The sequence below is a fragment of the Passer domesticus genome, chromosome 2 (genome assembly GCF_036417665.1).
Source record: "Passer domesticus isolate bPasDom1 chromosome 2, bPasDom1.hap1, whole genome shotgun sequence".
Lineage (NCBI taxonomy): Eukaryota > Metazoa > Chordata > Aves > Passeriformes > Passeridae > Passer > Passer domesticus.
In genome coordinates this window covers 53780194-53807166 of record NC_087475.1, presented here as the reverse complement: position 1 = coordinate 53807166, position 26973 = coordinate 53780194, and the positions used below count along the sequence as shown (strand labels likewise).

General features: G+C 33.4%; 1 long non-coding RNA gene across 5 annotated transcripts; it reads left to right on the top strand.

The window, feature by feature from the left end:
• The first annotated feature begins 33 nt into the window (after nt 1-33).
• Nucleotides 34-26973, top strand: LOC135295420 (uncharacterized). Of its 5 annotated transcripts, none has more exons than XR_010357508.1 (8): nt 34-136; nt 687-725; nt 4726-4858; nt 5003-5072; nt 8679-8770; nt 21355-21493; nt 24993-25130; nt 26903-26973. It is a non-coding gene; the product is annotated as an uncharacterized LOC135295420 (long non-coding RNA). The 5 variants fall into 5 exon arrangements; XR_010357506.1 differs by having other exon boundaries at nt 8661-8770; XR_010357510.1 differs by lacking the exon at nt 687-725 and having other exon boundaries at nt 36-136; nt 8661-8770.

Here is a 26973-nt window from a genome sequence, read left to right as displayed (position 1 = left end):
ATAGCTGGGGAAGCCTGCTATAACAGAAGTTGAGAGTGACCTTTGAACTTAGGAGACTGCACCTCCTGCCAACTCTAGGCCTTTTGGAATATGACCTTTGTCATGTTCATCATACCTATGGAGATCCTTTTGTCTAGTAATAATTCCTTCTCTCTTTTCAAGTCTAGATTTGAAGTATTGCATTTCAGATCTGAAAAGGAGTAAATTGTACTGTGTGTTTCACAAGTTCAAGTAAATTTAAAGGTTTCACATATTTTTAACACATATGTATAAAAATTCAAAGTATTTTAGTTTGAATTTTGGTATGTAAAAACTAGAACTATAGTCTAAGTTATGGCCAGCCCTATCTTTCATTGCAAATGAAAATAATGACCAGCTTGATAGAATGATTCTTTCTCTCCATCCAAGATCTCAGGGGAAATTGTCCTGTAGGAGTGATGCCTGTCAGCCATCAGTAATGACAGCGAGAGTTCAAGTTCTGAATTTAGATTATATGTTTTAATACTATGGGATAGTAATATTGTGAGCTGAATCTTAGATAGCACACTAAATATGAACCCAGTGAAGTTATATGGTTATAATTATTTTGGGAAGTTTAAAAGACCATCTTGTTTCTTTATGAGTGGAGATTTTTGATGTGTCTTGGTTCTTAAAATTCTGTTAAATTTTTTATTCTATCTTTACAGGTATCAGCAGCAGACATCTAAAGAAAAAATATAACACATGTAAGAAGTTGAGAATCATCTTTTCTCTCATATAATTTGATATATTCTTCTAATTTTTGTCAACCAGTAGTTCAGAAAAGTACTGATTTGGGTTTCCTCTGGATCATTATTAACTTGAAAGAAAAGTATTTTTAAATAATTTAACTATTATTGTTGTCATTATTCATAGTAGTAATATTTAATGGTGGTCATAATTTTTATGATATTATTTTCTTGTGACTTCCTCTGTGTCTTAGTACAATGTTTGTGTTATGTGGTTATTTATGTATCATATGAAGTAAAAGTTTTTTCAGTTGAATTGAAACTGACAGCTTTAGCAGGTGTCTCCTACCTTTCTGTTTGGGCATCTTGTATTTGAGAGGTATTAGACTGAAAAGGGATCAGCAGTTGTGTGCTTATATGTGTCAAGGAAAGACAGAGATTTCTTTGAGAAATAAATGAACAAGAGAACTCTTTCTTATTTTGTAGCAATATTTGTGATCTTGTCTGAGTCCTGCTTTTGGCAGTTTTGGGTTAACTGTTGACTCTATCATCTTAGAGGTCTCTTCAAATCTTAAGGATTCTATGATCAGTTTATTTCAATACAAATCACATGTAATCAGATGTACTATTTCTGTTTTGGAACCAGAGAACTGTTATCAAATATTTCCAGTTTATTTCAACAGCCTGTAATCCTTGTGTTTCAAAAGATCTAAAAAAAATTTTGTAGCAAAGAATAAGTTCAGCAGCAGTATTAGAGATTTTCTATGAAAATTCTATTTTTTAAAGGCCCAGGAAAAAAAGAAAAAAAGTATAGTGAAGAAATACTATACATAAGTTTCTTACCAGCCCTACCCTGAGTATGACCTCACTTGCCATATGCTTGAGCAAGATTTGCAGTCATTAATTCTACTACATTACAAATAATTAGAAGTTTTTAAAGTGTTTCCCACCCACCTGTAAATCTGCTGACCCATGAAATAAGATGTTCTGTTTTGCAAACATTGTAACTTAATCCTGGATTCTGCAAAGGCATGCAAGGGAATGTTGTCACAAGCTGTTTCAAGTCTTCATTCCAAAGTCCACACGTTTCTATTTGTCTGCTCTTTCAACTTTTTCTAATTTGACATGAAATTTTAAATGTGAAGACATCCTGGGTATATTTCTTCTCAATGGCTGTTACAATGCTGTGGTTTTGATCCAGAATGAGAATGGTGTCGATAACACACTGATTTTGCTGTTATGTTTATCCGAAGGACATTTTTCTTGTCTCATGCTGTGACAGTGAGGAGAAATGCAAAAGAATCTGGTAGGGAGCACAGCTGGTTCAGGTGACCTGAAATGACCACAGGGATATTGTACACCACAGAACGTCATGCCCAGTGTGTGAACTGGGGAGAGTTACCTGGAAGGGGAACAAAGCAGGGCTTGGGAATTGGTCAGTGGGTGGTGATTGCACTGTGCATAAATTGGGGTTTTTTCCCTTATCAATATTATTATTTACCAATTTCTTTTTATTATTGTTTTTGCTTTATTTTTAATTATTAAACTCTTTTTTATCTCAACATACAAGTTTTACATTGATTCTCCTCCCATTCCACAGGAGTGAGGGGAGAAGAAACGAGGATATTGAACGAGTGGCTGTATGGTGTTTCATCTCAGCTGGACTTATAACCATGACCAGACTATCACAATTGCTAAAATCACAAAAGAATTTATTTTTCACTCTATAGCTTTCAAAATTATACTCTGTGCATGATAGTAAAATTAGAGCTTTGTAAAACTACCACTTTTTAAGCAAAGATTTTAGTTTTGCAGTCCATGTGAATTTTATCAAAATTTGTTTAAAAAACCCTCAAACCAGCTGAATAAAAGTAAACTGAGCAACTGCATCCACTTCCTAAATTTTGTCAAACCAGCCTCTGACACAAAAATGTCATTATTCTCTGTTTATTGCTGTGAAAGTAAAAAACTTTTCCAAAAATAATAATACTTTGCTGAGTCTGCATTGAATTCTTATAGTCTCAGATCTGTACAATATGGAATCTCTGGAGTAATATTTTTTGTGATAGTTAGCAGAAGGAAATAAATGTATATTCTCTTTTTTTTCTTAATAACTTAAAAGCTTAACCATAATAATTAAAAAACCCTCCAGAACTCTAGAAGTCTATAATAATATCAGAAAATAAAAATACTTAATCAGAGATGAGAACTGGGCAAGCATCCAAGGACTAAAGCATACAAGTATGAAAAAGAAACTCTTCTGAAACTTAAATAATAACCTTTTATCATGTCAGCAATGAGTTGGAAGGAATCTGGACAAAGTGAAAATGTCATATGTATCATCAATTCAAAATCTTTTATGTATCTTCTTTTTGTGCTTCCAACATTCACATATTGGAGAGTATATGTTGCTGTATATTTCCAATCATCAATATTCTGGGAATATAAAATATGTGTCTGCAGACTGGGATGTATTTTCATCCTATGGTTTAAATTGATTTCTTTCTAAATCTAGTTAAAAGTCTCTTTAGAATGGATTTTCTTAGGTCATTCATCAATAATAGTAACCTGTTTCCTAATCCACAGATGTTATTGAAAAATAACCTTTTAAATTCCTTAATAATATTTTTCAAATTGAGATATTGCAGCATTTGCTATGTTTTATCAAAGTACCCTGTGGTTCTTTCCACCTAATACAGACTAATGAGGATCCTGAGACAAAGCACTTTCCCAAAGATAAGACAATGTTCTATCTAGTGATGCTTCATCTGGCAGGAGCAAGGACTTCTAAGAGAGCCTGAACTTCTAAGAGGAAGGATGGTATTTCCAGTTGCCACTGAGATGTGTGAAAGCTCTGGCATGAAGTGGCAGCCTGGGATTCTCTGTAACTTCCAGGGGAGCACTGTAGGACCCAAACACAAAAGAATTTTTTGTTCTTATTCTCTTTGAAGATTTGTTTGATTGCTATAGGCTTGTAAGTGCTGCTAGTCCTGTTTTGATGAAGATGATGTGACTTTCTCCAGTATAAGTGTATTTTCAATTTCACTTCTTTGACCATGAGGAGGTTTTCTTCCACTTTTCTTGTAATGTGAATTTAAAAAAAAATTGTGGACAGTAATATTTATCTGAGAGAAGATATGACTGAGCTTTTCTGAAAAGAGATGAGAAAGCACTGCTCTCACACCAATTGAAATAGTTGACTGAAAACATTTCTTGAAGATCAGGATAATATAAGCAATAAACTTACATTTATTTATTGGTAAGTTAGTAATTTGCAGCAGAAAATTAAAGTCAGAGAAATATTAGGTGCAAATCAGAACTATATGTAGCACATTTTCTTCATTTCATAGACAGTCATGGCGGTATTTTCTAAAGAAAAACTAATTTACTGGTTTATAGATACATTATAATTATTATGCAATTACATTATGGGGATAATAAAGAAAAACCTATTTTTTCAGACCTTCACAGAGGTATTCATTGCATGGGGAATTGAGTCCCCAGAACAGCACGGTTTTTCACTCTTTGGTCATGATGGGGGTTCTATGTCTGAAGAGAAAGCTGTTACAAGAGTCTTTGCAGTAGCATCTGAAGCTGGATTAGGAAAGATTTCTGAAAAAATGTTTTGCATAGTTCTTTCAAACCAGCTGGCCCTAGAACAAACATAATTCCTTGCTCTTAATGTGTCTTCAGAATTCGCAAAACATCACTTAAATAAATTCCATACAAAAGACTGATCTACCTGACCATGTCTGCAGGAATAGTTTTTATTAAAAAATTATAGTTGACATGCAATTTAATTATTTCCATAGTAGAAATCACCTCTAGGAGTCTTTGGGACACACCACCCAGGGTGTTAATCAACATTTCTAAGCACACAAATTGGACTAGACACAGCTGCAACTGCCTCAGGCTGTTTTTAGACCTGTCCAAAATTCCTAATTCTAGTGGTTCAGTTAATGATCTAGTTTCAAGTCAGAATTTTGTCTCAATCCAATCCATCATCTCATCTTTACAGATGACTACCAAGAGATTTCCTGGACCACCCAAGAATTAATGACTCTGGAGTGATTGCTGTGGAGACAGGCACAGTCCCAGGCAGTAACAGGACAGGCTCAACTTTACCACAGAACATACTTGATAACATACTTGTAATTTCACTTTTATAACTCTCACCCCCAGTACCTCTTCCTTTATACATAATGCTCTCTTTTACTGTACTCTTAGAAGAATGCTGAATAGTGTGCTGCCTTTTACTGACAGTATTTTTGGGCTTTTGTTCTGGTGTCTGTCAGCACTGCTGTTCCTGCCCCTCAAGAACAGTCCTCTTGCTACCCTGCTTCAAGCTCATCAGCACATGTGGAGGTACAGCTGCAAAGCCTGAAATGTGGCAGGAATTACTTGTAGGGCTCAGCCAGTGGATTAGCTCTCTGCAATTCCCATCTCTTTCCATGACAGAAGTTCCTATTCCTAGCACTGATAAGAGAGGAGAGCAGAAAGGAAGAACAAGAAGAAACTTACACCTGAGATTACTGCTAGGAATCGTATAAAACCTGCACTGGCTTTCAGTAAAGCAGAAAATGGCAAGGACAGGAACAAGTAACAGACAAGAACAGGGAGTTATTTTCATAAGACCTAGGAGATTTCAAAATATTTTTTTTTTGTTAGTGCTAAAAGAAATATTTGACTCAGAATTAATTTGTGAAATGCTATTTAGACGAAAATTGCTTCTAATCAAGCTTCGGGAAAAGTCAATACATTTCTGGAAGACCACATAAGAGATAAGAGTCTTTGAATACATTATTTTTAAATTGTTTTACACTTCAGAATATATTGCAAGGTTGAAATATTGATTAATTATGGATGTGGGTAAAATTTCATTTTCTGCAGCTGGGACTCTTTTGTGCCCTAATAATAATATTTTTTCAAAACTGACATTGTCTAATAAAACCCTATAATTTAACTTTTTAACTGAAATGCAGTGTAATATTTGTTGCTGAAGGAAGGATTGGGCACATCATGCTTTCTTAAGATGATTGTATATATGTTTAATCTTCAAGCAAATTTGATAAATTTGTGTATATGCACATGGATTTTCTGATGCAAAGTTAATGCAGACTGTTACTTAGGAAACAAAAGATAAGAAAGATATATATTTCTCTTTTTATTTTTTTTTAATTACTGCTTTTGAAACAAATTAATTGGTTTCCATGTGAAAGTGAGAGTCCAAAATATATCTATGTCAGATCTGCTTGGCTGCCAGTTGCAGTTAACCCAGCAAGTTGCCAGTGCAGCTCTAAGTCTCTAAAAGTCCTTTCTCTCAGTACAAGTACTTTAGAGAAGGGCCCAACTAATTAATCTGATACACAGAGCTCAACCTAATATTCAGTCTTGAAGCTGTATGAAATCTGACTATGGTTGTTTGCATTTGGCCTGTTATACAGACTCACTTATATGAAGAAGATACAGGGATACAGGTGAGAGTTCTCCAGTCACAATTTAAATGTAATGCAATTTGTCTTTCTCTTTTCTGACGGTATCAGATTACATGAGTATGACGCCAGGGAAACTGAAGAATTACTGCTGATGCACATGGTTGGGGCATATGTGTGGATTCAGGACTGTAATACCTAAGTGTACCTAAGTGTGGGATCCATATACTTCAATGGCAAAATAGAATACTTGTCCTTACTCTCTATAATGTAGGTCAATAAACATACTTTCTACTATTTTACAACTTATTTTCCAGTTTCAAGTGCCTGTACTCCTGAGACTTGAACAGATTTTCTGGAAGACATAAAAATTTTTCTAATAAAAACCAGCTTTCCTTTGTAATCTTCCCAAATTTCAGTCCAAATTCTTTTCTCTTTTTTTTTTTTTTTCATATCTGAATCTGATATTTCCCTTCCAAAAGATTAAATAAATTCTCTTTTTCCTTCATGTTACTGTAGGAAGTGATTGGGTATTTTTTTCCATAACGCAAATTCTCTGTCTTTCTAGATAGAATTTCTTTGACTCATGGGATCTTGTGTTAACAGTTTGCTTCTCTCTGCTAATGGATTCGCTGCTTGAATAGTACCAACATCATGCAAAATAGAGTAGGAAATTGGTCTGCAGATTTTCTTCATTCCCCATTGGTATAGAGATTGCAGAGGAGATCATTAAGCACTCTCCATCCCATCTCATGATTCTTAATTTTGGGATGCACACAGACAAGGTTTTAAGAAGGTACAATGGGAGATCAAATTTATGCATTTGTTTATACTGGCTTGTGTTTTGGTAAGGCAACTGTCTTGCTCAAAATGATTAGATGGTGAAATTAAGTGCTCATATTCTTAGCTTCACAACATTTAGTTGTTTGATGTTCTCATTTTCTAGTATATTTTTCTCTATATATTTTTATGATAAGGAGTTTGTTGGACTTTTCCCTTTTCTAGTTTGTTGCATAAAAAATGAATCATATCTGCCTGAAGTGAGTGCTTCTTTGAGATAAAGGTCACAATTTGCTCTATAGAGAGCAAATTTTAAATTCAGTTTCTTAAACTTGGTGACCATGAAAGAGTGATTTATACTGCTATGGTAGAACAGTTTAAGGCTGCACTTGGATTTGAACAAAAAAAAAAAAAAAAAATTGCTGTATGCAGCAGAACTGATTTAAAAAAAAATATATATATATAAAAGTGGAAAACCTTGAAGTTGAGATAGAAATAGTTAGTTCTGAAAAAGCCTGTGGTCTTAGCAAAATAAATTCATCTGCAGCTCAGTGAAATACAATGCAGTTCTTAAGTGACATCAGTCTAAGCAGTCTGTCAGACTAAAGAAGGAGCAAACATTCTGTTAAATAAGACTGGTTTCTAAATTACTAATCTTTATGCTGCAGCCATTCACTTGTGATTTCAGTGGCATTGGAAATGGGCCTTTCTTTTCAGAAAACAGAAAATAGAAACAAGAATTTTCTAAGTAAAAAAATAAGGATGTTATATACATAGAGAATAATTATAAGTGTTTTGCAGTGCTTTAACCTTAGGACAATTTCTGTTTGTGTCTTAGAGGAGGTGCCTCAGAATGGGAGTGTGTAGCTGTAATAACCCTCATGAATTAGAGATTTTAAAAATAAGTATGTTGCATTGAAGTACTAAACTTCTTTAGTAAAATTTGTGTCATATTGGACTCATCAATTAAAAAAAACCAACCAACCAAACAAACAAAAAAAACCTAACTGAAGCCCATGTCAAACTTGAGCTCAGTCTAAGAAGATGCAGATAACTTTCTGGAAGGGGAAAAATTTCTGATCACAATTAGTTACCAATGAAAATTTCTTGTATTGTGTAAAGATCACACACCATAAAGATAACCTAGTAAAGTATCAGGAACCTAAGTATAAAATTAAGGATCTAAATGGTCTAATTTGTTGTCTAGCAGTTAAACTTACCATGAATAAGTAAAATACTTAAAATATTCAATGTTGCCAAGGCATTACTACTTTGGATGTGACATATTTTTCTGTTCAATATGGGACATATTTGAATATGACCCACTTAAAAATCTGACTCAAACATTATGATAGTGACATCCACAGAAAGATTAATACAGAACTGGGAAGAGAGTAGAAAAAATTTAAATACAAAAATAAATATATACAAAATAAAGTAAAAAAGGATTCTACTATATCAGACGAGGCAGAGTGCAAAACAAGTATAGAGAGACTAAAAATAGAAACAAAGATATATGGCATTTTTAAAGATAAAATAATATTAGATTAAAATCCTCAGTATGCAGATTAATTGACTTTTATTTATCAAAACATTTTTATTTATTATGCAATTATGAAAGGTTTTTTATATATGAGAAAAAATATAAATTATAATTTCTCATATAAGTGAGTAACATAGAGATATCCTATATTTTAAGAATTGAATCATAGTTTATCTACCTTTTATAAATGATTCACAGGTGGAATTCCCTTTTTAGAAAAGGCTGCAAGAAGAAACATCTGTGAGATCTGATAAAAGAGCAAAGATGCTGTAACCTAACATCCACCAGCTAGTGCCTTGTTCATGTAGGTATGTACTTTTCATAGAGAATTACTTAAAATATGGAATATTAACCAAAACTGACATTTATGGTTTATAGCTACAGTTGAGTTCAACAATGCAGTTCCCCCTCCTTTCTTTTCCACCCACTACCACCCTTGTAGCTAAGTCAATCAAGGCTCATTGATCTGGGAAAAAATAATGGTAAATATATGTCATTATCATGTATTATGAGATTTCCACTATTTTCTACTTTTATCTAGAAAAGAAATATGAGCACTACTTTTGTTGTTCAACTTCCACTAATGTCTTGAATTAGGTTGTGCAGAATCATGGAAATTCATTATCTGAACATGTTGAATCTGAAAAGGCTGTTCAGTTCACTGGAACTTCTGAGTGAAAGTTTAAGTCAGTTCTTATTTTTTCAATACTGGCTCATCCATTCATAGGTCTGATACAATAATTTGGCTCTTCCTAAGACAGCTGTAAAAGGCTAGAAAAGATTTAACATCTCCATTCTGACTTCATGTAAACCAAAAATAAGAAATATTGAGCAATTTTTTCCCTTTTAAACCAAATGGATGCTTCTTAGAATAATGTTAAAATAATAAAGTTAAAATTAATTATATTGAGTTAAACTAGAGGTTTATTTAACCCAGTGTTGTCTCCCTGTCCTTGGCTAAATGCTTACTAAAGGTCAATGTAGTATTTCCACCAGCTTATTATCAGATTTTGGCAATTAGTACTTAAGATCTTCTGTAATGAACACTTTGCTTCTGCATCACAGTGTTTAATAGACCTTGCTGGATATTTTTACTATGAATTTGTCTAATCTACTTTTGATCCCATTTGTACTTTTGACATCCAAAATATCGTGTAGCAATGAGTGCCAGAATTTAATTATGCATTCTGTGAAATTCTGCTACCCTTGATTTGTTTTAAACCAGTTGCCTTATAATCTCTTTTGTTGTCCCTACTTTCTGTGCTATGAGAAACAGTGAAGAATGGTTTCCTATTCATCTGTTCCATGCCAGTCATTGTTTTATACACTTTTATCATACCATTACCACCATTATCATACATGCAGAGCCTGCTGGTTCTTGTTCTATTTAATTTTTCCTTCTACAGAAAACATTTTATACCTTCTTCATATCAGTTATATCCATCCTGTCAGCAAGTGCAATATTCGACACACTGGAATACCACAGAGGTATTAGTGACACAGCAATATTATCTGTTCTTTTCTCTGTTTTTAAGAGCTCATGATGTCCAATTTGGCTTTTTGACCTCAGGTAATACTGAGCTGATTTTTTTTCTTAATTTCAGATGTAGACCGCTCACTTAACTGACTAAAAACAAAATTTAAGCCCATCAAAATGCATGTACAGTTAGAATTGTAGTTCCCTCTGTGCATTAAAATTTTTGATATTAATATTTTTTCCCAGAATATTTTTGACTGAGATTATTTTTCTACTCTTTCAATTTGTTTACTTATAACTATTCTCAAGTGTCATTAACCATCAAACATTTATCATGCCACTACTTATCTGTCTATATTAAGTTTGTTAGGCAGTTCATTTGTTCTGCAAAAATACCTTTCATGACACAATACCATGCTACCTTGAACACCAACCATTTATGTTTGCTAGTATTTTCCCATTAGGTAACTAGTTATTGATACAAAATATCTTATTTTCCATTACGGTGTAAAAAATACTCACAAAACCCTAACAAGTCTGTGAAATATTCCTTATTCTGAAAAAAAAAGTTCTTTTTGCTCCACCATTATATTACAGTTACCATGTCTCTTATTTCTATGTTGATTAGTGAAGATTCAAACCTAAGTACTTGTTACTGCAGAAAGGCTGACCTTTTTTTTTATCTGTAGAATTTCTATACTGGGAGAACTAAAGGGTTTGAGGAGGAAACAGGCAAAAATACTCCTTCCACATCTGGTGAAACCAGATATTGTTTTTTCAGTACAGATTATCATATCATGGCAGCCACTCCAGTGAAACTTAAACTTTCATCTGCACAGTGAATCTATTAAATTGTGCACATAGTCATAAGCTGAACATGGTATTTTCTTACAACAGAAGTACATTTTCATGCATTTAATTATTTTGTCTATGTGTTATAAGACATTTTCTGGAATCTTTCTTGTGTTTTATATTTCTGGTGTTTTTAATTTCTGGAATAATCACAATCAAAGAGAATCAAGTGTGTTTAAGTGAATATTCGCTCAGGAGTAAGTTCAGATCAGTCACTCAGGAGTGACTATTTGTCTGTTGGGGGTTTGACCTTCTAAAAGCTTAGTTGAAAGAGAGAGGACATCTGTAGCTAAAATGGAACTGAGTCATATTTCACCCTTCTTATATAGCTAGTAGCTGGAGTTTTCTTCTTTTATTATAAACAAAAGAAGATAGGCTGTAGTTAATGCCCCTGCAGGAAAGACAGGAGGATTTGTAGAGACTTCTCAATTTTTAAATTTTATTTCTGATATATAGAGAATTTTTCCTTCAGTCTTTTTCTAATACTGAACCAGTAGTATTCATCTAAGTACAAAATAGCCAGAAATATAGGACCATGTATTGTGGCAGCACCCTTAAACATTAGTAGGTGGAGTCAAGTAGGAGAAAGAAGAGTGAAAAAAAAAATTTCTTAAAAAATACTAAAAGGATTTGTCCGTCACCTATTTAGCTAAATATTTCTATATTGACAAATGAAGAAAAAAATGTCAGAAAAATAAAAGCATGGGAAGCAGAACAATCCCGAAAAACTAACTGTCTGACTGAGGAGACAAAGAATTCACATAACAATCATGTAGATTTTATCCTATTGCCAAAATGTTCTGTGAATACAAAGAAGAAGATAATAAATTATAGGTATATTAAGTGTTTAAAATATGAATTGATTTTCATCTTGGAAAAACTAACACCAATGATTTTTCTCTTCTAATAGAAGTGAATTTTCACATTTTCACATTTTGGGGTTTTTTTTCCAGTTCCTGGGAAATGGTATTTCTATAAGCCTGACCCTGTGAAGTGCTTCAGATTTTTTTCCTCAAAAGTAAATATAAAACTGTAATTTTCAGAAGTGAATTCTTGCTACTTGACAGCTGGAACAATAATTTCTTGCCACTGAAAATGCCATTTACTTAAATCAGCACAACTTTACAGTATTTCACTTTTTTCATCTAAAAATGCATAAATATTAATTTCCACATTCTTCTTAACATATTCAAGAGTTTTAAGTTTTTCTAGTCAATGATCTAGTGCATGGACACCGTGATTTTTTTTTTTTTGTTTTGGTGAAAAACTACTGTTTAGAAAATATTTGGTAAGTTTAAACTTGGCTTTTAGCCACGTTATAATTAGTCAAAATTATGACCTCTGAATATTGAGATTTTTAACTGAAAATATCACAATCTTTAACTGTAGTAGACATGTAACACATGTCCCTAATAATTGAACAGTATCAATGATTTCCACATAAAACCACAAAAGAAAGCAAGATGAGACTTCAACTCTTTTATCTCCCTAAGTTGTATTTGAGATCTAAACTTATTTTTAGTTTTTTTTCGCTAACAGGTAAATAACCAGTTTATCTTAATTAGATTGGATTATTGGAAATAAAAATGCTATTGAAAACAGCAATGGAGCAGAATATTGTCTTTTATCAAGAACATTATCTTGTAAATATCTTAAGCTGTCTGGTTACCATGATAAATAGGTTGGGGTACATGCACACTTTAATTACTAACAGTGAAATCTGCTGAAATTGAAGTATTGCACTTGGTAAGAGCTATTAATTTTGAAATGACCCATTTAATAATGACCCATGGTATCAAAGTATGGATTTAAATTGGTAATTAATAAAAGTCCATCTCTGAATATGCTAACACAAGAGCTCAATAAAAATGCTAACTAGGACTCAAATACCACAGACAGTTTATTGACATTTTAATACATATTACTTATGCTAAATACTTTTGTACACTCAGAACTAAGGATGAGAGGATAACAATGGAGATATTTCCCAGCTAGCAGTTAGGAGATCAGTGGCACACTTAGTGGACTAGCTCATTTTGTATGTTTTAATCCTGCTTATAATGGAGGAACATGGCATGACTTCTTATTGAATCTGCATTTACAAAATGAAACATTTTATCTCAGAATACAGAGAACAAGAATTCTGCTACCAAAAAAAAAAAAAAATAAACTAAGTCTCACCAGACATCAGACTATGTTTTTAATGTCCAGGACATGAGTAAAGTGAGCTTTCTGTGATTTAATAGTGACAGTGTCACTGCTGGTACAAAACCAAAAGCTGACATATTATCTGTCTGGTTTCTTCCTCCTATATATATGAAAACTCACATTTCAGACACTCAAAACACCTCATAAACCCTAATTGCATATGTCAGAAAATGCAGAAGTTTGTACTCTGTTCTGTAGGACAGATCAGGTATTTCTTGAGAAAAATACCAAGTTCTATTCTGAAACATAGCACCTTTTTCTCAGACAATCCAAGGATTAATTATCTTAGTGCAGAAAAATATTTCACTGCATATTTAAGTCTATAGGATTAGTGTGTCTTGCTGAATTATGCCCTAAATTTATAGCTATTTTATTGGTAGAAAGTGTGTGTTAATGGAACAATAGCATGAATCTTTAAACTGTAAAATAGCAGTTGAGGTATATAGTATGTTTATAGAAGACTGCAAAATAAGGTCTTTTCCCCACATACCTAAATGTAACTTTTTCCTGTGTTAAATATCAAGTTTTGGCTGATGATTATATGTGTATTTATCTCTCTATTTTTCTTCTGCATATATATATATGAATATATATATATAGATATATATATATATACACACACATAGATACAAATGTGTAAAAGTTGTTTTGAAGACTGAAATTTTTAATGGAAGACAATTTTTTTTTTGGGGGGGGGAAAGCTGTGTTACAGCTTTCAATCTTTTTTGAGATATTCTGAGACCCCCCGTAGTATAAGCAATTAACAAGCACCATCATCAATTCTCTCTTATTGTCTGCAGTAATATAATTTAAAATTTGGTTGAGACCTTCCTTGTAAATTTCAATGCCTACATTCTTTTGATGTCAGTTCTTTACACTTTCACTGCTTCACCTTCATTCTGGCATTTGTGAGTGAAAAGCAATGAACACTCTTTAGGCAAACTTGTCCCTGCCTTTATTTTCTGAGCTTCCCAACAAAAATTAGTTCCCACGGCATGAAATAACTATAATAGCCTAGATATAACAATGAAGCATAACTGATTACACTGGACATATATAGGGCCTTTTTAAAATAATGCAATTATTTTGTAAAACTACTTATTACAGAGTTTAAGAAATTGGAAATATTTTATTTATTTGTTATTGCTTTTAACTGACAAGTGACAAATTCTGCTCTCTTCAGCTGTCTAACATGTCTGTTGGAGTATTTCAAAGATCACAGGTGACCTGTACCTCTAGACTTCTTTTTGGGGAAAATCTTGACAGAGTAGATAGGAAAAACCAGAGAAAAAAACCAAGTTATTGTGAAGTCATGTCAGAATACAGTTAAGAAGAATATGGTTGATAAATGCTACCAGGATTTGATCCAGGCATAACACTGAGTTTTAGTAATCTAAACCCCCTCAATTAAAAATGGTAGTACAAGTGTAAATATTAAAAAAAAAAACAACTTCAGAACATGAAAATGCCCATTCTGGAAATTCACATAGGAAACTGCAGCTTGAATTAGTACTTCATGCTGTACCGAAATTTCTTTTGATTGCTGCTCTGTCTTTAGTGGGATCATCTAAATATCCAGCTTTCCTTTTTAACAAAAATACACAAGAATAGTTGGCAGGTTTATTGATTCCAAATATCTCTCTTTAGAATTGCTGTTAGATTTTGTTTAGTAAAAGGAGTATATTTCTCAAAACCATGAAAGTTTTTTCCCCTCACCTTTTTAAAATTCTCACTTGTATACTTCAATGCAAAGTTAAAATCTGTGTTCTGTATCACCTTAACCTTTATATTATCAAATACATTATTGTTGTGTGGTAGGCTGACTTTGGCTAGCCGCCAGATACTTTCCAAACCCCTTCCTCACTTTTCCTCCCCAACAGGATGGGAGAAAATAAGATTAAATTCCTTATGTGTTGATGTAAATACAAGGAGGTCACTCACCAATTACTGTCACAGGCAAACCAAAGACAACTTGCAGAAGATTAATTTAATTTGTTGCCAATTAAAATGGATTTGGATAATGAGAAACAAAGGCAATTACAACAATACCTTCTCTGGACTATCCTCTTTTATTTTAGGTTTACCTTTACTTTTTCATTATTGACTCATTATTAACTACTGTGGAAAACCTATTTGAGTACATGCTTGCCAGAGGTAGCTACCTGGAAATATTTATCTGCTCTAATATGGGGCCATTTACAGCCTGTGGTGTAGATTTTTGTTATGGTGTAGATCTCTTCACAGGCTGCAGGGGAATCTCTGCTTCAGGACCTGGAGCACCTCCTTCAACTCCTTCTTCACTGGTTTGAACCAATTAGCCCTGCTGAAGAGTATCATGTTTCATTCAGATAGCATTGGACCATGGAGTGGTACCTACAATTAAGAATATATTTAAACTCTTGCAGAAGCAGAGCTTAAATTTCATACCACTCCAACAAACAAACCGTGTGTGGACCAAGTAATAGTGAGCTTTATATTCAGACAAAGCTGATATGCCTCCTTAAGCAATATAATATTTCAGTTAAGGGAAAAATATAATAAAATTTTAAATCTTCTCTGCTTTAAACTCATGACTGTTTGGAGTTTACTTTGTTGAGAGAAATTGTTTAATCCCTGTAGAAAGGTCTTGTAAGTCAATTTCCATTTGGTATAATGATGTTACATCTTAGCTAGCTACTTTTGTCATCTAATGTTAGCAGGGCGAACTTGACTTTTTAAAATTAATGGACCATCACACCTTCAGTTGTTTAGACTCCTGGAGAAGAATACATTATTCTAAATTTATTTCATATTTTTGTGTAACATGTCATGAATGGCAAATAAACGCACAATGGAATATGGATCATCAACTTTATCTGAGGAATTACAATCACAACTTCTTTGAATTGATAGAACTAAATTCCAGATTATTGAAATACATGTCTCCACCTAACAATTTTTTTAAGGAAGTTCTGTTTTACTTTTCTTTTACTTTTTAACATGGAGTCTCACTTATTTCAAGTGAATGACAAAAGAATCTCCACTTGGAGTCCAGTGTCTTTGGTTTAATTATTCTTTTGAGACTGATGTGATGGATGTTTATATAGAAAAACTAGCTATTTGGTCACTCAGGCTATGTCTGTATTACTAAGTATAATAGTTTAGTGACAGTTTTGTAAGTCATGATGTTAAGTAGCACACTGTAATTTGTACACCAATTTAAGTCTTTTTCTTCCATAGAACAAGGCTATCTATTGGAAATGATCCAAAGCCATTATTATATTCTCATTCATAAGCAGAGAACATGGTGTGTAATTTGTTTTGGGCCAAAACCAGACTAGGATATGTTATGTACATATATGATACATTCTGTAATGCCAAAAGAAAGCCATAAGCCTGAGAAATTGTCACTTCACTCAAATTGCATAACATTTGTTACAATTATTAAATAGATCCTGAAGACATGGATCAGATTTTTAAGCCAATTAGGACCACAAATAAAAAGATAAATATACATGATGTTACAAACTAGACATAGTTGGTAACAGAGATTTATGTTCTAAAACATCAGGGTAATTAAATTTGATAATTACAAACAAACCTGCAATTATTATTCCATATTTTTACTTTGTTTGTGCCAAGAAGTGTAAAGTTAACTGGAACAAGTACATATGATGCCTCACAAGTTATTAATGTAGTACTAAATTCTGTGGACTTTGCACATGATTGACACATTATTACCTTGCTTCTAGTAGGCTGATTTTATAGAGGTTTCTATCAGGTTAATCAGGATAATAAGTCTTTTTGAAAGCCATTTCTGCTTTTATAAGCATTAGCAGTTTCTCCCACTCAACAAAAATGAAAACACATCAGTGTGTTTTATTGGTCACAGGTCATTATGTATTTTTAAATAAGGCTTTGCTAGGGAGTAGCAGTATACAAATCTTGTTGCATGGTGAAACCTTCACACTCCTTTATTCACTGCAGTTTTCCAGGAAGGGATCTATAATTTTAGTGTAAGGTTGCTCTTAGCTTCAGCCCTACACTGCTCCTTGTCTTGTGTCAACTCTCCTACAAGTTTAGGCCTCTGATATACTATGGGACTAACTGGAAATCAGCAATATCATGTTACTGATGGGCACCAGAGGTGCTCGGCATGGCAGTACTGAGAGAGAGAGGGAAAGGTGGGATGAGACAGAAGAATTCCTCTACTGCCTCGTTCTCCTATGAAGACCAACAACCTCTGTCACTGAAAATGTTGTAAATGCAAAACTGCTATCAAATGAAAAACCAATTGAAACTAATTCCTGAAAAATGGTTTTGTGAGAAAAAAGAAAATCAAACGAGTACAACTACAACTTATATGTTCAAAATTATTCATTGCGTTTCCCTATAAATTAAAGAGACTGTACCTCATCTTGAGCATAACTATTAGGAAAGATGTTCACTCATTCTCTCTCCTCACTTCTTCTTTCCCCCTCCAAGTAAAACAAAACAAAATAAAACAACAAAAAAAAAATCCCCCCAAACAAACCAAAAGACCCCAAAACTTGAAACATTTAAAATTAACTTAAAATACCTTTCCAACAAAATTGAAACATCTATTGACATGACCTATTCTGTCTATTTCCTTCATAATTTGAACACATATAATTTTTTGCCTTCTTGTCCATGAACACTCATAGATAACTGCCCCAAGGCATATTCGTTTAAGGAGGAGCTTCCCAAAATGACAGCAAATCCTTTCTGATTAGTCTCAAGGGACTCCAATTCAGTATCCAAGACATTTTTTTCCTTTCAAATAGTGACTTACTCCTCATCAAGATGCAACTATCTTGAAAATTACTGGTGTCATAAATGACCTAACAAAAAACTGAGAAGCTGAAAAAAATAAACTATAGCAGAAGGACACATTTTCTTATGATTTTTCAAACTTGTACTCTTCCTTTTTTCTTTTTTACTTTTCTGTTTATTTTTAAACTTATTTTAAAAAGGTAAGGTTTGAATGGAATAAACCTTTCAGTTTTCCATTGTTTTTCCTATGAAATTGTATGCTTCTCTGAAATGTTCTTTCTGCCTCTTTTGGACTTTTTCTCCACTGCCACCGATGGATATGTCTGAAGACTTTTGTGTCTCCAAGAGTATTTACCAAAACCATGATTTGCATTTTCTGGGGAAGATCTAGTACAAAATTACATTTTATTGTTTCATGTAGCATAGGATCATAGTGTCTCAAAGCAGCCTCGGAAGAGATAATCTTCTCTCAGGTGCTCAGGTGCATTTTAGGGAAGTGTTCTTCCTTTCTTGCTCAAGTTTTAAAAATAAGCTGCACAAAAACATTTCTCAACACATTCAACAGGACAATGTTCAAACATCCATGGAAGTTTTTTTTTTGCCTGATATCCAAGGAAAAGCAGAGAGAGAAGGAGAATTAGCTTACATAAGACAAAGAAAAATCTTAAAAATCCCTTAATTAAGCCACTGAAAAAAGTGCATCTATTTGTACAAAATGTCAGTTGTCACTGGTAGGATATATTTGAAAAACAGAAGTGACTGCAAACTCATTGCATACATTTGATGTGGTAGGAGAACCTTGAACAAACCTGGTGCCATACCTGGATATGTTTCTTTTCCCTCCATTTCCCTCCACATTTGCTACTAGAAGAGATTTCAAGAATTTGTCACTTAATGAGACAAACATAAAGATAAACAAAGCTGGGAAATGCAGATACTAGATTTGACTGTGCTATATGATTGTCTTTTAACTTCACAGCATTTTGATTCTGTGGGTTTTTAGGATAATGTAATTTTAAATGTTTGTTAATAAGATAGATTTGAAATTACTAGAGTTATTAAATATCTGGATGGTTGAATGAATTTGCCTTATTCTTTTATTTTTCCTTGCCATTTTCCTATCTGTGTTTTCACCAGGCTGTTTTCTATTTTTTATATTTATTGTAATACAATGAGTAAAAGAGGAATGTTTATCCTTTATTAGACCTGGACTAGACCAAAATTATTAATTTAGTTTTCAGATAGTCTCCCCTAACTTTGCTATCAATCTGAACAGAAGATTCGTAGCAACACACAAGATTTTTAAGGTTGTGTTAGTAAAAGTCAGCAGTCAAACTATTATAATTTAAACATACTAGGTAGACCTAGAGAGTTCATTTTACAGGAAAGATTAGATGCATTGGAGAACAACATGAGTGAAGGCCTTTATGTTAATGCTTCTGGGAAAATTGGTACTGATAGTGTCTAATGAGACAGCATGCTGTTGTAAAAATTCAGTCAAAAATTAAGACTACAAAAAGACAGAGTGATGGTAATGTAGTTTTTCTGTTGCATGACTATGTTCCATCTTTATAATCTTAGCATCCTCTTATTTTTGATTCTCTTATTTACTGAAAATAAAGGAAATCTTTGCTGCATTTCAGTAGCAATGAGTAAAGGCAGCAATTTTCTGAGGTTTTTCTTAGTTGATATTAAAAGTCTTGATATATGTTTATACGTGAATCATACCAAATTATGTTTGGTTTCTTATTTAGTTCATATATTATGGAATTTTCAGCTAACATTTGGTGCAAAATGTTTTTCAGGAAGTTAACTGAATGCATATATTATTTAAATCTTCTCATATGGTGTTATTCGGTCAACAGGTGATGCAGAAAGGATTAATGTAAATTCTATTCAAGCAAATCACACTTCCCACTGAAATAATATTACAAACTGTTACTAAAAACCATCTTAGAAATATGACTTGTTAAAATGTAAAGACAAAAAGTGTACTTCTGCCTTGCTGGGAAGGGAATTGAAATCAGAATCTCTGGGCTTAGTTGAGTGAACTTAAATGGATATTGTTTCTCCTTTTCCTGTAAGAGACAAGAAAGTAAGCTCAGTGTAGACTGGAAAGGAATTTATATGGATAATTGATGGAAGGAATATATATAGATAATTGATGGAAATTATTCCATTTTTTAACAGCAGGACATCCAAAGATTTTGATCATTTTGATCAAATTTTTGTACACAGATTTATTTATTTAGACTTTATTCTAATTCAAAGTGACTTTAAAAGAACTTTAAAATATTGATTTTATTTTCTTGTTGAGTATGTCTTACAAAAACATGCCTGTACTAAGATACTGTATGGAAAGATACTTGCTTTAGTAAAAATGTTTTATTGGTCCTTAATATTATGACAAGAATTGAGGTTTCATCTGTTTTATTAATATGTGTATACAGTGAAGGCATGAAATACATCTGCATTTTTTCAGGTTTTGTTATTTTTGAAAAGAGGATAGAAGTAGTAAATTTTCTGCATTCTAGAAAGAACAAAGTGACTATATTTTTTAATGCTACTATCATTAATCATGGCACATTGAATTACTCACATCTGACTCTCTGGGCTATTGATGGAAAACATCTGCAGTATAAAATAAGTGAAAGAGGAAGAGGATAACTTGAAGAATTATACTTTATACTACAATTCCAGTTCCTTTGGGAGTTGGCAACTTTTTTTTTCCTTGTGTTTTGGAGAAAACAAAATTATATCTTCTTTAGATTTTGCAAGGATCAGGCTTTTTTGCAACTTTCCTTTATCTTCTGAATCAAGTTGTTGATGAACAAGGGTTGTTTATGTGGTCCAGGCTAAATAGGTTCTTTTTTTCATGAAGAGAGTGAATTAAACCATCCCAATTTGTTCTATATCTCATCAAACAGACATAAACAGTTCCATTCCAGAGCTGAACAATCTAAAAGACAATTCAGCATGATCTAATGATAATATAATTAATAAATAATTATTACAAAACAAGTCAGCATTTATTATACAACTAATCTTAAGCAAAAATCCTGAAGTCAGAACAGAACTGCACTGAGTAAAGTCTTTATCATGCAAAGCAGCATAAGAATTCTGCAGAATTCTTTCCTTCCCCATGGGTTTCTAAAGTTCAGGTTCATGTGTTTTTCAGTGGCGAAGCTGGTTAAAAAAATCACTTTTCTAACACCACTTGCTGATTCCTGCCTCTGTGTTAGAATTTGTCACTTTTTCAAATGTACCAATGAAACAATTTGTAATGCTGTAAAGTGGATCATTGATGTGAATAACAACCCTTGGAGACTCTTTCATTAATAGAGCTCACTTCAGGGATCTATTCCACATTATGGCCTTACAAATGTTTTCAACAGCACCGATGACAGGGTGGTGAATGAGAACAAGCAGTGGGAGGTCAAGGTGTATGTATTTGTGTAGGGAGTGAGGACCTCTTTAACTTTACTTCTAAGAGCATATAGAACTATGCTCTTAGTCTTCCACCTTCTCTCTTCTTTATATACAACTTCTATTCACTTTTTTTTTTTTTGTGCCTCCTTCCAGGGGGTAATCACTACTTAAAGCAAATGTTGAAAATTCCATTCTCTTCAGCAAGGTGTAATTTCTCAGGTTAGAAAGGCCTTACTGAATTCCTGACAGCACTGCATAAACTACCACAAATATCTACAAGTCCCATCACAAGGTAAGATTTTTAACACATTTTTTTCTTTAGTTTAGATATAGAGAGAAATGAAAAAGAAGCCAGACGTAATGATGACAAATGTATTTACACATTGCCCAGGCAGTCAGTCCTCCTTCTATTGTGGTTAAGAAATACCTAATTTATTTCATTTGAAACAGATGCTGAAAAGTTGTAGATAGACTTAAACAGTAAATTGAAACAGTACATTGCAGGCATTACCCATAATCTCTCCGATTTCATACTAGATCTTACATTTTTGTGACATAATACCTGCCTATTTCACAAAATTTAAAGAAGAATGTCAACTAGTGTAAGTATAAAAAAAAAAAACCCACAGCCTGAGCAAGGACTGCATACAAAAGTCCTGAGTAAATAGTAGAAAAAATCTGACTTGGTTTTGGGATGTTTATTTTCAGATTTTTCAGATATTTCAGCTATGTTCAGAATGAGAAAACTGTTTCACTTACTAACTAATGTAAAACTATGCAAGTTATCTTATGTACTTTGTCCAACCTGCCCCTTATAGCCCATTGCACAGGACCATGTCCAGATGACTTTTCAATATCTCCAACAGAGTGTGCTGGTTTTGGTGGGGGTAGACTAATTTTCTTCACAGAGGCTGGTATGGAGCTATGTTTCAGATTTTTGCTGAACACAAGGTTGATGATATAGGGGTGTTTTTGTTACTGCTGAGCAAGGCTTACAAAGAACCAAGGTCTCTTCTGCTTTTTGGCCAAAGGGATATTCCAGACCACAGGGCATCATGCTCTGTATATAAAGCAAAGGACTTAAGGAGGGTATGTTTGGAGTGATGGTGTTTTTCTTCCCAAGTAACTGTTATATATGGGGTCCCTGCTATCTTGGAGATGGCTAAACACCTGCCCGCCCATGGGAAGCAGTAAATTAATTCCTTGTTTTGCTTTGCTTTTGTGTTCAGCTTTTGTTTTCCCTCCACACTGAATTCCTTCTGTATTGAATGGTCCATCCAAAAAATCCATGTCTTTCCAGTTTAGACAGAAGGGTGCTGTGTGACTCAGTGTCAAACATTTTGTACAAATCTGGCTAGAAGACACTAGACACTCTTCTGTTACCAAAAAAATGCTGTTACCCCTATCACTGAAGGCACCAAGTTTCTCAGACACCATTTGCCATTGTTAAGCCTTGAAAATAAATGGAATTTCACTCACCTTGAAAGAATGGAATTTGACTTTTTCTTTCTGTGCAAATCTTTGCCTGGTTGTAATGATTTCTTAGCAGATAGCCAGTCAAAAGATTAATAGAATTAGAATAGTTGTAAAATAAGCTGCTCTCACTGACAGCTAGCTTGGCTTTTTCTCTCTTCTTTTTGAAAGATAGTAAACAGAAACAAAGCCTGCAGCAATACAAAGAAAGCTAGCACATGAAAGAGGGATTAGCTTCAGGAGGGTATGACAGATGTAAAGTGCTTTGCACACATTGCTATGTGATGTTCAACATATGTTGTCAATTAAAAATTGCTTAAGAAATATTTAACAAGGCAAAGCTAACATACTCCTAGTTTGTACGAATATATTGAGCTTATGCATCACTGCCTCTCATTTATTTTTTTTCAGTTTTGTTGCAAGCTAAAGAGAGCCTTATATAACATGACTCTCAGCTAGTTTATATTCAAAGTACTATTTAATTTGAAGTATTGTAAAACAGTGTTTGTTTCATCTTTTGGTAAAACAATGACTGGATAATTTAGCAAGGCAGAAGACTTGCTAACTGATTAAAATTAGTTTTCTTCAGTAAAATATAATTTGCTGCATTTTTAAAAATAGGCATCTAAATGTATTCAAGATGTCATAGGCTTTGGCACATTCTTTACCTAGACTTCTCTGATGCCAGTTATGGGGAAATTTTCCTAGTGAAACCCAAGGCATACAACATACACTACTAGGATAAATTCTATTTTATCATCTTTATTATCTCATTGTCCTGAACCTTTCTATATGCAAGACATTTTGGTTTACTTGCGTTTTTTTTTTATTTTTTTTAATGATGAGGTTTTGTGCCCTATTCAACCCCAAATAGACACTAGATATTTTTCTCTGCATTCTACCCTAAATACAAGATTCTTTCTGCACAACTGTAGTGTAAAGCCTCCATAAAGCAGCAACATACTTGTTGAACTCTGATGCCTCAAGATGTCTTCACAAAAAAATGTACTCCTAATTTAGGATATTCATGAAAACACCATTTTTTTTTCTCATACGGTCACAAATGGGCTTTTAACCCCTGAGAGCACAAAGGTTTTCAGTAATCAATAAAAAACACTACTTATGGCTGTGGTCTGTATATTAACTCCTTTTTAGAATAAAAGGAACTGAATATGTGGAAGAAATCCTTGATAGGCCCACAGATATTTTGTAGTATCTTATCACCTCTGCTGACTCCTGAAATGTTGTCAAAATGAATTAAACTTTCAGTTAAGTCTGTAGTTCCACTTGTAATATTGCTGTCTTGAACATCCTCTTATGGAATTCTGTTTCCAATCATAAAATATGAGTGTTTAAAAATAAAAGTTACAGTGTTTATTCCAAGAGTCTTTGTACTTGTTAAACACATATTGTAGGCTGCTGCATACATCATCTGTTGAACAAATGTCAGTTCAACTCCTACTTCTCTTTAAATAAGGTATAAAAGAATTCAAGAGATATTTGTGGAACTGTGAACTGAATGTGCCTTAAGTGTGTTGTTGGTGTGGGAATTTATACTAAATTACTATACTGATGGATGTTTGGCTATGAATTCAACTATTAACTAAGAAAAACTGAAACATACTCAAATATTGCAATATATATTATTTTAAAGGAACATTATAGAACAGAGATTTTTGCCTCAGTAAGAGACATAAAAAGACGTGGTGAAGAAAATGAGATAGGTTTTCTGAATATATAAAACTGGAACTACTGAGTAATTAATTTCATTGGTTTAAACCCTTATTTTTCTTCCTGCATATGTGTACAATGGGATTATAAGCATAAATTTTTAAAAAGTGACAGATGTATTGTATTGATCCTAAGAATTGGTAGATCATGTTGTACAATCCAATTTAGAATACAAACTAAAAGAAAATATATGCAAAGCATATTGGGTTGGGGTTTTTTTGGTTTTGGTTTTGGTTTGGTTTTTTTTTTCAAAAATTAAATTCAAGTCTGATAACAGTGTAATGTCTTCAGAATTTTCAAGTATACCACACAAGATTTTTAGTAATGGCAAGAGGATTTGTTTATTTTATGTTCTGATAGATACAGTACTAAAAGTAGTAGTTTCTGACTTTTGCAAATCTAAACTTTGTTTGTTGCTTGGATACACCTTTCAGTATTGTTTAGTTAAGTATAACCTACACGTTCACAAGGAGGATTGAAAGCCATGAGGGCTTTAGAAGTCTCAAGGCATGGTAGCTTATTAAAAGCAGAGAGAAGAAAATTTAGGAAATAGTATATATTTTAAACCTTTTTTTTTGTCCACGCAGGCCTTGCCTAAGGCATCATGACTAGGAAAGGAAGACTGCTGTGAAATTTATCAGCGATGTGCAGACCTTGAACTGAAGTTCACACAAACAAATGAAAAATGGCTTAATACTGAATAGTGAAGCTATGTCCTTGTTGAAGTAATTTAAACTGTTTTACTGTGTCAGAACTTAATATGAAAGATATTTATTTGCTTTACAAGGAGTAAAGAATCTTCAATATTCTAATAAGCAAGCAAAGGATAACACTTTTTAGATTCTTGTATTCTATCATTATTTGGTAGAGTGTCTTTTAATTTTTATTACTGCATTAAATTTAGTTTATCAATGGTCATTTTCAAATAAACAAATTATCCTGCTTTTATGCAGGAAAGGCACAAAAATCAAGTTGTATCAAATTCATCCCACATATTGCTATACCATATTTTCTGTCATTTTTCAGGTACCAATTACTTTTCTGTTTTGATTTTAGTCTTATGGTCCTATGGCCCAAATTTATTGGTTGTTTTTTTGTTTTTTTTTGGTTTTTTTTTTGTTTGTTTGTTTTGTTTTTTTTGGTTTTTTTTTAAAGCTGTCCTGGTTCTAGGCAGGACAGGTTAAATTTCTACAGTAGTCACAAGGGGACATGGCTAGGTCCCAGATGTTATCGTATGCCACCTCGCCTCATTACCAGGGACAGGGGAAAAGGAGTCTCTTTCCACAAGGAAGGGCTCTCCTCTGGTTGGGCTGGCAAGGCTGCAGTTGGGTTGCAAGCTCTGTGGGGAACGTTCTGCCATGTGAATCTCTCTCTCTGTTGTACAATTTTGTTATTAGTATATTTGCTGTTAATGTTGCTTTTTCTTAACACATTGCTTGTTCCAGTAAATTGCTTCTATCTCTACCCATTACCTTTGCCTTCGGTGCCTCTGATTAGATTCTCCTCTCCAGCCGATAGCAGGGGGGGAGGGAGAAGGAAAAGAGGGAAATGAGAAAGTGGCACATGGTTTTAGTGGGAGCACTAAATTAGAGAATACCCCTCCTAAACCACACCAAAATCAAAGTTGGTTTGATCAGGTTTCTTATATGAAGGAATGCTCTTTAGTTTGTTACAATGATTTGCTAAGAACTACATTAGTATTCATATACAGATATTCAGCTTTCTGTGTGAATTTGCTAACAGTAATTACAATAGGTCTGCAACTTCATCATTGTCCTCACCTAAGCAGTGCCAATTAATGTTAGTTCTGAATTTGCAGCAGTTATGCAGGTAATAAGAGAATTCATAGCATATATGTGAGGTTTTTGTAATTTACAGTATTTTTTCAGTCATAAAAAAGGAATAAATATAATTATCTTTCATTAGAATAATTTTAGTTGCATCATAGATTAAACCATTTATGATTTATACAAGTTTTCTCCTGGAGATATCTGTTTATGTCCTCATTTCTGACACTCACATACCTATAATCTTGATGATCTGATCTTTCCTGTGTTAAAAGTGGCTGGAAAGATGTAAAAATATAAACTTTATTTATTAACTTAGACAACAAATTGTGCAAGACCCATTTCTTTTCAGACCTTGTAAAAGCAGGTAGAGAAGTTGTGTACTGCTGTGGTGATCTGATATGAATATCCTTATTAACTTTTGTTAGCACTTGCACCACACTAGAATGCATTATGGCTGTTGCAGCAACTCAAGTGTACCTGTATCCTTAACATCTCTATATTAATTTCCTGCATCAGTAGTGAGACTTGTTGAAACTAGGCCTCTCTCTTCAGCCTGTTAATGCAATTGTCAACTTGTACCAGTTGCAGAATGGCTAATTGTATAATTTTTTGTTGATAGCCTACGTATGTCAAAAACTTTTGGCTCTTATTTGTTTTTGATGTGAACTACTTCTGTGGAAATGGTCACCTTCTCTTTATCCCCTCAGGCTGTAACATGGGTGGCAATGTCCCTAGGCTGTGCTTAGCAGAAGGCAAACTAGGAGGCCAGAGACTGGGA